The sequence below is a fragment of the Cetorhinus maximus genome, chromosome 10, assembly GCF_964194155.1.
Source record: "Cetorhinus maximus chromosome 10, sCetMax3.hap1.1, whole genome shotgun sequence".
Lineage (NCBI taxonomy): Eukaryota > Metazoa > Chordata > Chondrichthyes > Lamniformes > Cetorhinidae > Cetorhinus > Cetorhinus maximus.
Genome location: NC_135888.1, coordinates 1,484,101 through 1,499,720, shown reverse-complemented (window position 1 = coordinate 1,499,720; position 15,620 = coordinate 1,484,101). Strand labels below are relative to the sequence as shown.

Here is a 15,620-nt window from a genome sequence, read left to right as displayed (position 1 = left end):
CTGATTTCATGTAGATAATCTAAAATCAACAGACCATTAGCTGTTTCCATCTAATAAAGTGTTCAGACTGCAGTGGAAGGTGGAAACAAAAGTTACACAAAGTTTGCATAGCTGCATAAAGGTAACAACAATAATATTGCCGAATTTTCCAACAATCTTGACAGGGGTTATCAAATGCTGCCAGCCAGCAAGCCAGAATTATATTATTAAACTGGATCAACTGAGCAGATGGACCTGTAACAATCACATTTGTGTATATTGTTTTCATATCAATAAAACATATGTAATCTCTGGGCATAAATTTCCCCTCTGAATAGAAATAAGGACAAAGCTGGACTGGGATAACAGTTTGATGAACCAGGTTAAGAAATTACTGACAACCAGTTTCACATGAGATAAAGGTATGTTAATTCATAATGCCAAGGAGCAATTTAACATTTTTGATAATTAATATTAGCTAAAAACATTTCCATCTCTGTTGAGATGCTAAACAGTTCAGGCTTTATTCTCAATTCTATAAAACGATCATAAATGGCATTATTATCACCTGCTGTTCACAATTTGAATGTGTTAACTTACTTGGCCTAATTTTGTAAATTTTAAAATGCTTTTACAGCTGAGATGAGTAAGTACTTGTGATCATCACAGAAAGACATATCTACGTAATCTCACCTGAAATCTGACAGGGTGAGAGAGTGAGATATTATTATTTTCAATCACAGAAACACCATTTCAAGCAACTGAAACTTCTTGGCACGTTGCTTTTCGAAATACCTGTCAGTGGTGCAAACCCTTTCAAACTAGGAATCCACAGAATTACATTTTCTGTTAGATCCTTTGTCAGGTTTCAGTGATAGTCCATTAGAAAGTATTTCACTTATTATGCATACATTTAATAATTGTGCGCACAGCAAGACGAGGGAATCTTCAACTTTTAGAATTTAATGTCAGTATCAAACACTTAAGGTTAATGATAGCATGAGTTGAATGCTCAATGGGCCCTGCTCTGCTCCGCCCCCTTCCAACAATGGCACAGAGGAGTATCCCTAATGTATGCGCATGATATTTTTTATCTCCTGTGCTAGAGATTGGGGTGGCCTCTGCCTTTAGCACTGCCTGAAATTGGTTTGTGCTGCGGTCCTCATCAGCCATAAATGGGATGGATGCTGCCCAAATGTTGCTTTGAGCAGAACTCTCAGCCCTCAGAGAGGAAGCTTCTCCCCATCTGTCAGTACTTGATTTGAGCAATCAATCCGCTGGCCAGTTCCTTATTTTGCTGTTCATCCTGCAGGTTTTGCAGCTAAAGACTAGCTTAATAGCCATGTTTAAATAATTCTTCATAAAGAACAGTTTACAAGCGTAAGAATGCTTTGCATTACATAAATAGATACTGCTGGATATATGGTGCAAACTCTCAAAAAAACACTGAGCTTCCAAACTAAAGTCTATGATTGACTATGAGGTTCAATGTAAACTATTTAACACCTGTGTGAATATGTGAGGCCTTAAATGTGCTTTACCCCAATTTAATCCCTTCCTGAAGGTGAAAACATGCTGGAGTGACCAGCGTTGGAGGCTATTTATATTTTGCCCAAGGATTCTTCATGTCTAGTTTAGATAGTGAGCGTTGACAAACTGTTGAACCCTGAGAGATCCTACCGTTACACACGCACTCTTATAGATAGCACTAGATGGGTCATTTCAATTGGGTACGCTGACTGATTATTTTTCTCCTCCCCAGCCTTAAGAATCCCTGCTGTTGCACTTGCTGAGATTAGATAAAACCCAAAAAGTCATTAAAATGAATATTAAAGTGAAACTGAAGGCAGAAGTCACTGTCCCCCACCCCAGGGCTTGGCTTTAAATTGCAGAGAAGCTTCCACTACATAACTACCACCAGTAGAAAAGAAAATGAGATGCACATTAAAATAAAATGCAGATTCAAAATTTCACCATTAAGTTAGGACACATTCACACTAACTACTTCAGTTCTGGTCACTTTAACGCAGCTCCCCATTTGCATTACTTGGTTCATGCCTATTCTGAGCACTCTGGGCATGCCAGTATTTATATAAAATAAAAGCAAAAAACTGCGGATACTGGAAACCCAAAACAAAAACAAAAATTCCTGGAAAAACTCAGGAGGTCTGACAGCATCTGCGGGGAGGAATGCTAGTATTTATCATGTGCACAGCTCTCTGCCCAACAGAAACTTAAATGTTCTGCAGAGAACAGGAACAGGAATTTCTGTTCTCTAAATATCTGATTGAGAAAAAAGTACCTGGGAAGTCCAGCAGAGCTTGTGAACCTTACAAACCAGGGTTGGAATCACCCTGGATTACCCATTCAATTCAGTGTCAAACCCAAGCGCTGCCGACAGTTTCTCACTCCACAGTCGGTTCAGTCTCAAATGATTGTGGATCTATGCCACAAATTTAGAGTAGACTGTAAGTAAACTTGTGCAGTGTGATTACACCAAGTCAGCCAAACTTGTTTTCTTAATTATTTTTCACCCTATTGCATTAGTAATTTGTTACATTTCTGTATAACAAACTGGTGTGAACCAAAAAAGCATTTGGAGAATTTTCTTATTTAGCTGCAGTCTGCAGTGGACTAGATCAGAGTTTCACCCAGGATCATGTGTTTGTTCTAATAGAAAATCTGTCAAAGCGCTTTGTTATAATTAGATTCCATTTAATTCATACTGACATTCAAAATATTAGACCTAATATATAACCAGAAATTATGGTGGACTCATCCTCTATGAATGTTCAGCCTCTTTGGCAGTTACTGCATGCTAATTATTCATAGTTACTTTGCAAATTGCTAGAACACCAATTTCTGCCTGGTTATGTCTTATTTATCTATCACATTAAGTTAATGTTGTAGATAAACCCACAAACTTTTAAGCACAGGACTTGTCTAGTGTGACATGGCTGTGGCTTTGTTTCCATTGACTCAGGAGTGAAGCAGCAGGGTTATAAACACAGAACAAAAACAGAAACAGAAATACCTGGAAAAACTCAGCAGGTCTGGCAGCATCGGTGGAGAGAAGCACAGTTGACGTTTCGAGTCCTCATGACCCTTCGAAAGAACACAGAAGTCTCATTCCCTGGCTTACAAGAACTTTATACTTGACAAAAACAGAAAAACAAAGATTGATGAGCTAAAAAAAAAACAGCCAACAAGATTTCAAAGGTCAGAAGGAGATGCAAAGTACTTCAGAAAGTTTCAGTAACCACAGATGGGTAGCCAGGGTGAAGGTGATCTAGTAAAAGGCCCACAAGCAAAAGAAAGGGTTGAGGTATTCCACAAAAAACAAATCACTGAGTGCCCAGAACTGCACTTGTAATAACCTTTACCAGTGAGAAGAGGAGCAAGTTGAACAATTCTTTGGATTCTGGTCATTTTTTAAAAAAAAAATCGACCATTCTAATTCCCCTTACAAAAATATGTTCCATGTATAATGCAAATCAAAATGATATTGTTTGAAATACAAATTGCATAGCACAAAAAACTGCATAGGTAGGGGAGAAACTCGCTTGCAAAGGCACCATGTAGACTTGCATCAATTCCAGGGGCAGTCAGTGCCACTGGCTGCTACCGGCCAGACTCAGAAGGCATTCTTCTATGATATCAAGTGAAGAATGCCAACTATGGCTGTCTGCCCCAGAGAATCCATATAAATCTGCGTGGCACGGCCAACAGCAGTGCTATGCAAAGGAATTTCCGATGTTCACCATCTTCCTTTATCTACACACTTGTGTTTTTTTTGATCAAGACCATAGTGGAATATCTTGACTAGTGGTGGCCCCTAATGTTGCATATTCATCACATTTTATTGTCTACTCTGTTGATTTATCCTCATGCCTAGCCTGTTAACTCCTCTGCTTGTCAGTGTTTTATCTGAAGAGGATGTGGTGAATTCAGATGTCAGATATCAGCAGAGGGACATAAAATGGGGACTTTTCATTATATTTTTTGTCTCAAATGTTCTGGCTCTTGCTACAATACAATTATGTAGGCACCTTAGGACCTTTTAATGGTAACAATCCAATCCAATAGTGGCCAAGTTGAAACCCACTCACTCAGTACAGGCCAGACATTGGCTTCAGTTCTACATGCCACTGTAGTTTTGTAGGACATCTTTACCCATTCAAAAATGTATCTTTTCTGAAGTCAATAGATAAGAAAATCAGGTGAAAATCAGGCAACTTCCAGTTGCCCTTATTTGTGTTGAAGTAGAGTCATACGGACTCAAAGTTAACTGTTTCTTTCTCCACAGATGCTGCCAGACCTGCTGAGTTTTCAATACCAATTTCACCCCCCGCTCTTTCAATGCTTGCGTTCTCATTCTGATGCCTGTAGAATCAGACAAGTAGATACAATAGACATCTAATTACTACAGGATGATTTTTTCCCAGTTGACACACCAACAGAAACAGGGCTGAATAATACACTTGAGGTCAGGAATGTTTCCCACTTCGCAGATGATGATATCGGGCACCTTTTATCATGTCATCACTGTTTCTGATAATATGGGTCAGAAAGTCGGGAACCCAGCAGTGTTATTTAAATATCAATTTAAAAGGCAGTTGAGCTAATTATCTACCCATCTCACTGCAATAATACTGTCAGAAGGCAATAATAGGCCTTCAGGATGAGATTTATGACTGGTGGGGAAACCTTTTTTTTAAAAAAAAGGCAAGCTTGTTTAGGAGGGTCTTAAAACTGCAGCTGAGTCTAGAGTTTCAGCTTTGCAGTTCAAACTCAGTTGACTGTCAGGACTGCTCAACTGAGTGTGCAGAGTAACATTTTGGATATCTTATCATGTGGAGGAATCTCCTCTCATTCAGAGGGGGTTCTTTTGAATGTTCATCGGATACTCTCCTGTCCGTAACCCTGGGATGAGGGGTGAAAACTCTTGGGGACGGATGGGGATTGTGGTCTCAATTGGAGACAACCTCCAGTGAGGATGAGGGAACATGGAGACTCGGGGTGTTGGGGTTCCTCAGGAAGGGGACAGAGCAGCGCCAGACCCCAATGGTTAGGAGGAACCCAGAAACCCTGGTTGGAGGCACAGACGATCTCATGCCACCCCAAGGGTAGTGATTCAGCTCCTTACAAATGAGTGAGACTCAGTGCAGAAAACAACTCAGGCTTTCAAGGGCAACTGTGACATCATTATGTGAAATGCTAACAGGGGAAGAACTCATCCAACTGCCCTGGGAGCCACCCGATGCCTGTCGCATCGAAGGTGATAGTGGCGCTTTATTTATTTGCAACAGGCTCATTCCAGGCAGCTTATGGAGACCTCAGTGGGATAACTCAGCCTGCTGCACACCGTTGCATCAAGGTGCTGAAAGATGCAATGGCCTGAAGGTCTGGGTATCACATCTCCTTCATGCAGGATGGCTAAAATCAATGGATAGAGCCTGAGGATTTGCACCAATTGCCCAGGGTGCAGGGAGCCATTGACTGCGCACACATAACCATCAAGGCTCCTGCTGGACAGCCACACACCTTCATAAGTGGAAAGGGCTTCCACTCGATCAATGTGCAGCTGGTTTGTGACCATAACAGATGGGTCAGGTAGGTGAGCCAGGCACCCAGGCAGCAGTCATGACTCATATATCCTTAGGAACTCAGATTCCTTGGATGGATGTCTACTAGGTGATAAGGGCTATCCACTGAAAAGATAGTTAATGACACATGTGAGTGACCAGACCTGGTGCAGAGAGGAGGTACAATAGGAGCAGTGCCAGCACCAGGGCCATAGTGGAGCAGACCATCAGTCTCCTAAAGATGAGATTCTGATGCCTGGATGGATCTGGAGGTGTATTACAGAACTCCGCCTCACATGTGTCCCTGATGGTCATGATTTGATCCGATGTGCACTCCATAACATCACCATCCAAAGAGGGGATGCCCTGGAGGGTGTTGACATGCCAGATGGGGGCCAATCCTGAGGACAAGGGCAAAGTTGAGTTGAGAGACCATGGCGATACTCCTGCTGATGGCCCTAGCTGTGATCAAGTGGATGGCCGTGACACCAGAGATGCCTTAATACAACATAGGTTTCTATAGTATGTCTTCCACTGATACAGAAGGGGTTTGGTGAGCTCTTGGCCCTCCTTTTTGCAGCATTTTTCATGAGCTGGTCACATCGATCATATGCTGCACACAGGCAGGCACCAGACACAGGCCCACTGTGCCCCTTTTAGAACACCTTTCTCCTCACTTCAGTGGCACAGGCATCTATGTATGGAAACATGTAACAATGTACAACTCCTCATTGCCAAAAGGTGGGAGACTTGCTGATATTTAAAATCTCTGCCACCTATGAAGATTGACATGGTTGGCAGAGATTAGTTAAAATTTAAATTGACTTACCTGGCCAGACTGGAAAATGCACAAAACTTCACCGTGTATAGTAGATGCACTCGGTTGATCGTCTGATAGTCACTTGACACTGTCCCAGGCCAGGGGGCCCCTTAAAATGTTAGCTGTTACCTTATTCCAGGTCAGAGCCTGCAGCCTCAGAGATGAGACATTCCACCCTGCAGCACTCATTGGGCAAGGTGTCAGTCTGTAACCCAGCCTTGCCACTAATTCACAGCAATTACAGAATTCAGACAGAATTACAGAAGCCAACAGCAGGCCCAGAAGCCAACAGCAGGCCCAGAAGCCAACAGCAGGCCCAGAAGCCAACAGCAGGCCCAGAAGCCAACAGCAGGCCCAGAAGCCAACAGCAGGCCCAGAAGCCTACAGCAGGCCCAGAAGCCTACAGCAGGCCCAGAAGCCAACATGCTATCAACTTCCAGGTGTGGAGACCACAGTCAGTACAAGACCATGGCCAGAAACTTACCTATGTCAGGCAGGTTGGGCAGGAGCAGGCACAGCACCAATCACCACTCACAATCAGCTGCATGCCACCATTTTACATGGCAGGCCAATCTAAGCTTATCTGCACAAAGATTCTGAAATTTGTCCTCCAGTCCTTTAAAAAAAATCTTGAAAAACAATTGAGCAAAAAAACTGTTAGAAATTCAAGAAAAATAGCCAGTCAATAAAGCTGACCAAACAGTATCAAAACATCTGGGCAAATTTAGTGTGCTACATATGTTTATCTGCATAATCAAAATTCAGTTCTCATGCTTACAAAAAAAAAATCATTCAGACTTGATTTTTGAGAGACTGAGCCTTCCAGTGAAAATTTAATGAAGAGATTAAAATGCATAAAAATGACAATTAAATTAATGCACTAAAATTCCTCCTTGTAAAATATATGTTATATTTTGTTTAAATCCTTACTTGGACAGTAAAAATTAAAATATTGAAGAAAAATGGCAAAAAAATGAAAAGTATTTTGAGAGAATTGTGAGGAAAAGACTACAAGCGATCACCAATGAGCAAATGGTGTAATCAGAGGGCTAAGTTTACATAGACAGTTCCATTGTAAATGTTACTCACAATAAGTGCTTGTCATGGAAGAATAAGTCCAATGTCTTTTACTTCAAGCAGGTTTAATTTCAAGGCAGCTGTACAGTGTAGCAGACTCGCCCAATCCCTTCCACACCGAAGTGTTACAGCTGTACTCATTTATACCTCTTTTAGATTCAGAGATCGAGAATTGCGATTGACACAATCTCTCCCTAAATCGAACACCTTTATTGAGAATTTTAAAGAGAACTGTTACTTATAGGTGAACCAATGCCAATCACCTGTTTTAACAAGCAGTTGTCTTAACAATGTAATTGCCAGTCAACAAGCAGATCATTTTCTTTAGGCTGTCATCAATTGCTTTATTAATACAATCAAAGCTGCAAAGAAAAGACATTTGTAATGTTGTATGGTGATCACTTTAAACATACCAGCTCGACATAGACATGATAAGAAGCAATAATAGACTGAGTGTGCATTGAGTTGTTAAAGGGTTCCGTCATAAAACAGCTCCTGGACAATGAGATGCTGCCACCATCATTTCAATTCCAACCTCCAAGGGAACCACGGTTTTGTTGTCCTTCTTAATGTACAACTCACTTCCCATCAGTGAATTGCAACACAATTGTAGCTGCAATGTTGACTGATCAGGCTGTGGTTGCATAATGTCGAGATCCTTCCACACCTCCCGCGACTTTCCGATCTCTAGGCTTCACTAGGATCTTCACAGAATCTGCTGCTGCATTCAGCCATGGTCCAGGTCTTTCCTTACAGTCCTGAGCCGCCACACCATAGCTGCTGTTGGACCTTGACAATGTAATTACTGATACATTGACAGTAAATGTTATATTTGGGTACAGTAGTCAGTTTGTTTTAGTAATTGTTAAAAAAAAAATCACTTTCAAAACCTTTTGAAATATATCCAAAGTGGCCTTGTGTCCAAAAGATCCAGTTTTAAGTGCCTCTTCAGCCAGCAAATGAGTGCAGTTAGTGCAAACTTCCAATTAATTGGCCTTGAGAGCACAGCTAATTTTATGGGTGGGTCTTACTTTTAGTGGGATGGTTTTAAAAGCACACATTGCTTACGTTTAAAATTCTGCAATGTGCAGCGTCAATTGCAACAATTTTTGGGGAAATTTGCACCACAAAAACAGCACAATCCAGGCCAAGGTTTTCATATATATATATATAGATAGAGATATAGATATATGTGTGTATCTTACTACCAGTAGTAACTTATCTCTAAACATGGGCCAGAATTTTGCATTCTGAGGTCGGGCGTAAGACCGCGCAAGATGATGCCGGGCGAACGCCGGATTTCATCGTGCGCTTGGGTGATATTTCGCTCGGTGGACGCGCTCAAAAGTCGGAAGTGCACCCGCTGACCATTTAGCCGGCAATTAAGCCCATTAACAGCCCAATTGAAAGCGATTTCCTGTGGCCCGTGCAACCTTATGGTTGGCGGACAGGCCAGTTGGCCTTCAGGCTTTACATTTTTGATGAAACCTCATCCAAGGGCAGGAAGAATTCTCCATTAGGATTTAAAATAAAAAGAAATATCTGGGGTCTGTTTTTTTCAATGGGGTATGCTTTCAGGTGCTGGATTGTGCTGCATAGACATTTTATGTAGCATTTTTGTGCTTTGGTCTGCAGCTCCCTGAGGCAGCTCTCTGCCTTAAGAAGCTCAGTGGAAGCGCTTACCAGCACCAGCGGTGACGTTGGCACCTGTCCTCTTCCTGCCCCCAATGGCAGTGCTGAGCCTTTCTCCGGCATGTTTCACGTTGGCTGGCCAATAATTGGCCAGCCAGCATAAGGTGGCGTTAACATCGTCATCTCAGCCGGGAGCAGGTTTTATGTCTGTTTCCAGCCATGCCGATCTCGGGTGTAGCCCAAGGGTAAAGGTCAGGCTATGTATTTGTAGAAATTACACATGGTAAAAATATAAAACTAAGCTTGCTGGTTATCCTCACATACTTTTGTTTCCCCTTTGGGGAGCAGTGGAAAAGTGTTGGAAGGATTAGAGGGCTGATGAGCAACCTGTTGAACTGTGTCATGAACACTCCTTCCATGGCCAACAAGTCTTGGAGTGGGACTTGAACCTGGAGCTTCTCGCTCAGAAGCAGGGACACTACCCAGTGCACCACAAGATTCCGATAAAACTAAGTTCATTAACAATTAAGAAAATAAATTATTTAGGAGGGTTCTGTCAGTTGATTAAATATATTTTCTTCCTCCCAATGTTGGCCAGCTTCAGTTGGGAGCAACAATAATCTTTATTGTTCTTTGCCTTTGTGTCTTAGGCTTTAGTTTTGATCTAGTTTCTCAACCACCCACTTGACATTGTTCGTTGTAAGAAGTCTCTGAACAAAGTCCCTCACAGGCACAATATCTAATTTTCTTTCCAATCATTTTTACCATACCTTTTGATAACCATCTGAAATAACTTCTGGAGCCCATAATTTTCTTTTTGAAAAATTCTTACTTCGAATTATCAAGCTCTTGCTCCACAAAATCATATTTCTTTCTCTTCAATGTGTTTTCTCTGTGAGTTTCCTTGTGATATAGCCAGTGGAAGTACAATCTGATAAAACTCCTATGGCTTGCTTCCTCATTAAACTGTGAAATTTGCATAATTTTAATATAAGTTCAATCGAATAAAGTCTCATTTTCAAAAATAAACATAAATTAGTACTTGGGCAGCAAATAGGTCGTTAGTGCTCCTTTTAAAACCAAATACGCTCAATAGGTGTTCTCAATAATTGCAGTCTAAATTGCTGCTGTTAAATTGTTCTGATTTAAAGTCAATATTCCTGAAGATTTTTTATTATCTGTTGATGAAGCTTGCCATGAATTACATTAGACTTTGCTGTAGGTGCTATCTGGGAATTGGCCAAAGGTACATTTTAGCCATGCCAAATCTTACCAGCACTAAGATAAAAGCAAAGAACTGCGGATGCTGGAAATCCAAAACAAAAACAGAAACAGAAATACCTGGAAAAACTCAGCAGGTCTGGCAGCATCGGCGGAGAAGAGCACAGTTGACATTTCGAGTCCTCATGACCCTTCAACAGAACTAAGTAAAAATAGGAAAGGGGTGAAATATAAGCTGGTTTAAGGCGGGGTGGGGGGGTTGTTGGGACAAGCAGCCAGTAATAGGTGGAGATAACCAAAAGATGTCACAGACAAAAGGACAAAGAAGTGTTGAAGGTGGTGAAATTATCTAAAGGAATGTGCTAATTAAGAGTAGGAAGCAGGACAAGCAAGGTACAGAGAGCTCTAGTGGGGGTGGGGTGAAGGAATACTAAAAAGGCTAAAAGTTAGAGATAAACAATGGGTGGAAATACATTTAAAAATAATGGAAATAGGTGGGAAAAGAAAAATCTATAGAAATTATTGGAAAAAACAAAAAGGAGGGGGAAGAAACGGAAAGGGGGTGGGGATGGAGGAGAGAGTTCATGATCTAAAATTGTTGAACTCAATATTCAGTCCAGAAGGCTGTAAAGTACCTAGTCAGAAGATGAGGTGCTGTTCCTCCAGTTTGCGTTGAGCTTCACTGGAACAATGCAGCAAGCCAAGGACGGAAATGTGGGCATGAGAGCAGAGTGGAGTGTTGAAATGGCAAGCGACAGGGAGGTCTGGGTAATGCTTGCGGACAGACCGAAGGTGTTCTACCTTTTAGCCTTTTTAGTATTCCTTCATCCCACACCCACTAGGGCTATCTGTACCTTGCTCGTCCTGCTTTCTACCCTTAATTAGCACATTCCTTAGATAATATCACCACCTTCAACACCTCTTTGTCCTTTTGTCTGTAACATCTTTTGGTTATCTCCACCTATCACTGGCCCTCTATCTAGCTCTACTTGTCCCACCCCCTCTTAAATCAGCTTATATTTCACCCCTTTCCTATTTTTACTTAGTTCTGTTGAAGGGTCATGAGGACTCAAAACGTCAACTGTGCTCTTCTCCGCCGATGCTCCCAGACCTGCTGAGTTTTTCCAGGTATTTCTGTTTCTGTTTTTGTCTTACGAGCACTAAGTGTCGGTCTGATCTGGAGGTTATTAGCTATGAGGAGAGGTTGGAGAAATTGAGGGGCGACTTGATAGAAGTTTACAAAATTATGAGTGGCATGGACAGAGTAGATAGTCAGAAGCTTTTTCCCAGGGTGGAAGAGTCAATTACTAGGGGACATAGATTTAAGGTGAGAGGAGAAATCTATAGAGGAGATGTGCAGGGCAAGTTTTTTACGCAGAGGGTAGTGAGTGTCTGGAATTCACTGCCAGAGGAGGTGGTGGAAGCAGGTACGATAGTGGTGTTTAAGAGGCAGCTTGACAAATACTTGAATAGGATGGGAATAGAGGGATACAGACCCCGGAAGTATAAAATGGTTTAGTTTGACGGGCAATATGATCGGCGCAGGCTTGGAGGGCTGAAGGGCCTGTTCCTGTGCTGTACTTTTCTTTGTTCTTTGTTCTTGTTTAAATTTTAATATTTTTCAGCGAATTCAACAAAAGACTGTAAATCTCACAAAAATGGATTGTTGACCTTTGTGAAACTGAAGCAAATTCGCTGCCCAGACATTAGTCTGGTGAAGCTAGTTGTGGTTCTGTGGTTGATTCATTTCCATACAGGATGTTCATTTACACTGCAGCTTGTCAAAAAGCATACAAGTCAATAAAAGGCAGGACTTAACTGCAGGTTGTTCAAACAGGTTAAACTGGGTTACGAATGCACCCATTTGTACTGTTCGCTTTGTTGCATTTCTTTCTCCACGAAATTCCTATTCCTCCGATCAAAAGCAGTTCAAAATTGTGTTAAAGGGTACGTTTGTTATGCATGAACAAGTGAAGGTCAGAAGCTTAAATTCAACATTATGAGAAGCAACATCTTCACTGGAGATGGAAGAGGCAAATCGGCGACAAAACCATTGGGGCAGAATCTTCAGTTTGGCATGCGGGAGCGGGCCCTGCACGCTGATGCGTAAGATGACGCGTGGTGATGTTGGGCGTGCGTCCTGACATCACCACGTGTCATTCCGATCTTTCATTTGGCAGGCAGCCGACTTGGCTGTGCGTCCGCCGAGCTGTCAAAGGCATGTTAGGGCCACTAATTAACTAATTAACCCGATTGAGAAAGCCGCCCGTCCAACCTTAAGGTTGTCGGGCAGGGGAAGAGCCCAGGCGGCCTTTGCATCTTTCATGGAGCCTCATCCACGGGCGGGATGAGGTTTCATGAAGGTTTCATTAATTAAATATAAATTTTTAATGAAAATTCCTAAGTGTGTCCCAGCTCACGTGACACTGTCACATGAGGGTACATGTCTGAATAATTTTATTTTATCCACGGTGAAAGCTTAAGTTAATCTCCCTGAGGCACAGCATGTGCGAAAGAGCGCAGGCCCCCGACTCTCCCTCCTCCCCCACACCTGCACAGGTAGCGCTGAGCACTTCCGGGCGCGCGACACGCTAGGGCCGGCCTTAATTGGCCCCGCCCACATAAAATGGCGGCGCGCATCCGATCGAGGGCGGCGTTCGGCTCCGTGCCTGCCCGACGGGGAGAGAATTCTCCCCATAAGAAAGAGGAGCCTTATATCCAGACAGTCAGCAGACTCTAGGAAGTTTGTTTTATTGCGATAAATTAGTATTGATGAATTCAGGTGACCTAGAATTAGAAAAGGTAAAATAAGCTGAGCAACGACAAAAATAAAAATACCTGGAAAAACTCAGCAGGTCTGGCAGCATCTGCGGAGAGGAACACAGTTAACGTTTCGAGTCCGAATGACCCTTCAATAGAACTAAGTAAAAATAGAAGAGAGGTGAAATATAAGCTGGTTTAAGGGGGGTTGGGACAGGTAGAGCTGGACAGAGGGCCAGTGATAGGTGGAGATAACCAAAAGATGTCACAGACAAAAGGACAAAGAGGTGTTGAAGGTGGTGATATTATCTAAGGAATGTGCTAATTATGGGTAGAAAGCAGGACAAGCAAGGTACAGATAGCCCGAGTGGGGGTGGGGTGGGGGGAAGGAATCGAAAAAGGCTAAAAGGTAGAGATAAAACAATGGATGGAAATACATCTAAAGGGAAACAATGCTGACTTTATACATAGGTAACTGATGCTGTTTGATCACATTTTCACTTTCAATCTTTGAAACACCAGGTAGAAATCAAAGGCAAACTTTAGATTTAAGGAGCAGTAAGATGAAAAACAGGGCTATATTGTTAAACAAAAAGCAGAATACTGCAGATGCTAGAAAACTGAAATAAAAATTGAAAATGATGGAAACATTCAGCAGGTGATGGGAGCATCTGTTTAGAGAAACAGAGTCAATGGGCGGGATTTTCCATGCCCGCTGGCATGAGGCGTGTTCGCCGGCGTGAGGCGTGTTCGCCAGCGTGAGGCGTGTATGGCAGCGTGAGGCGTGTTCACTGGCATGAGGCGTGTTCGCCAGCGTGAGGCGTGTATGGCAGCGTGAGGCGTGTTCACTGGCATGAGGCGTGTTCGCCAGCGTGAGGCGTGTATGGCAGCGTGAGGCGTGTTCACTGGCATGAGGCGTGTTCGCCAGCGTGAGGCGTGTATGGCAGCGTGAGGCGTGTTCACTGGCATGAGGCGTGTTCGCCAGCGTGAGGCGTGTATGGCAGCGTGAGGCGTGTTCACTGGCATGAGGTGTGTTCGCCGGTGTGAGGCGTGTATGGCGGCGTGAGGCGTGTATGGCGGCATGAGGTGTGTTCGCCGGTGTGAGGCGTGTATGGCGGCATGAGGCGTGTACGGCGGCGTGAGGCGTGTTCATTGGCGTGAGATGTGTTTGGCAGCTTGAGACGTGTTCCCCAGCGTGAGGCGTGTTCATTGGCGTGAGGCGTGTTCGCCGGCATGAGGCGTGTTCATTGGCGTGAGGCGTGTTCATTGGCGTGAGGCGTGTTCGCCGGCGTGAGGCGTGTTCATTGGCGTGAGATGTGTTTGGCAGCGTGAGACGTGTTCGCCAGCGTGAGGCGTGTTCATTGGCGTGAGGCGTGTTCGCCGGCGTGAGGCGTGTTCATTGGCATGAGGCGTGTTCGCCGGCATGAGGCGTGTTCATTGGCGTGAGGCGTGATCGCCGGCGTGAGGCGTGTTCGGCGCCGTGAGGTGTGTTTGGCGGCGCGAGCAGACAATATGGCGAGAAGGCCAAATATGAGTTTGATGATGTTGTGAGCCCAGTTTGCGAGGGTCCGCTCAGCCTGTCGATGGAGGACCGAGCTGCCTGACATCGGACGTCAGGAACCTCATTGTTACACATAATCATAACATCATAAGGCCAGGCTGCTGGAATCATTGCCTCTCACTGGATCGTCCGCCCATGTCAACAGGAAAACACGCTGCTGCAGAACACGTTTTGATAAGTGTGACGTGCAGAAGTCGAGACTTACCGCCAGGGCCTTGCTCACACTGTGGACACCCGAGGAGCAGGAGATGCTGGAGTCGGACAGCAATGGTGCACTGGAGGAATGTCCATGGTGTGATGGTGGATTCTCATGGACATGGCTCTGCAGTAAAGCAACTCACGGAAATTGGAAAGTCACCATTGAGGGTCTGTTCACAATGGATGATGGTCGAAGGGGTGGAGAGGAAGGTCCGGCTGTGTTTGGGAGAGGAAGATGTACCTGGGGGTGGGAGAGGGAGGTCTAGGATCGACTGGAGAGGAAGAGATGTTGGGGGGTGGGGGGGTCAGGTCTGAGGTTGGGAGGGGGGGAACAAAGGTGTCGGCGAGAGGTTGGGAGGGGAGGGAAGGGGGTAATGGGGTAGAAGACAGCAACTGAGGAGGTAGGGGTAAGTGGGGTGGATGGTGTAAGGGAAGGAGCTTGGAGGAAGAGCAAAGGTCCCAACACTGACCCCTGAGGAACTCCACTACACAGAGTGTGAGCAGGACACTCCTTCCCCCCCTCCCCACTTAGTCCTCCCTTCCCTCCCTCCCCCTCAGTCCTCCCTTCCCTCCTTCCCCCTCAGTCCTCCCTGCCCCCTCCACACTCCTCCCTCCCCTCTCCACACTCCTTCTTTCCCCTCGCCGCACCCTCCTCACTCCTTCCTCTCCCTCGCTGCTCCCTTCTCCTGCCCCCCCACTCTTCCTTGCCCCCTCGCCATTCCTTCCTCTCTCCCCTCCACACTCCTTCCTCCACTTCATCCTCCCTCCCCCCACTGCACTCCTTCTT

General features: G+C 44.2%; 1 protein-coding gene across 1 annotated transcript in view; it reads left to right on the top strand.

Moving 5' to 3' along the window:
• The first annotated feature begins 315 nt into the window (after positions 1 to 315).
• Positions 316 to 15,620, top strand: part of LOC144685386 (putative G-protein coupled receptor 34) — a 30,919-nt gene continuing 15,614 nt past the window's right edge. Inside the window, exon 1 of the mRNA XM_078549794.1 lies at positions 316 to 401. The gene's annotated coding sequence lies outside the window, so the exon portion shown is untranslated. The remainder of the gene's footprint in view (positions 402 to 15,620) is intronic.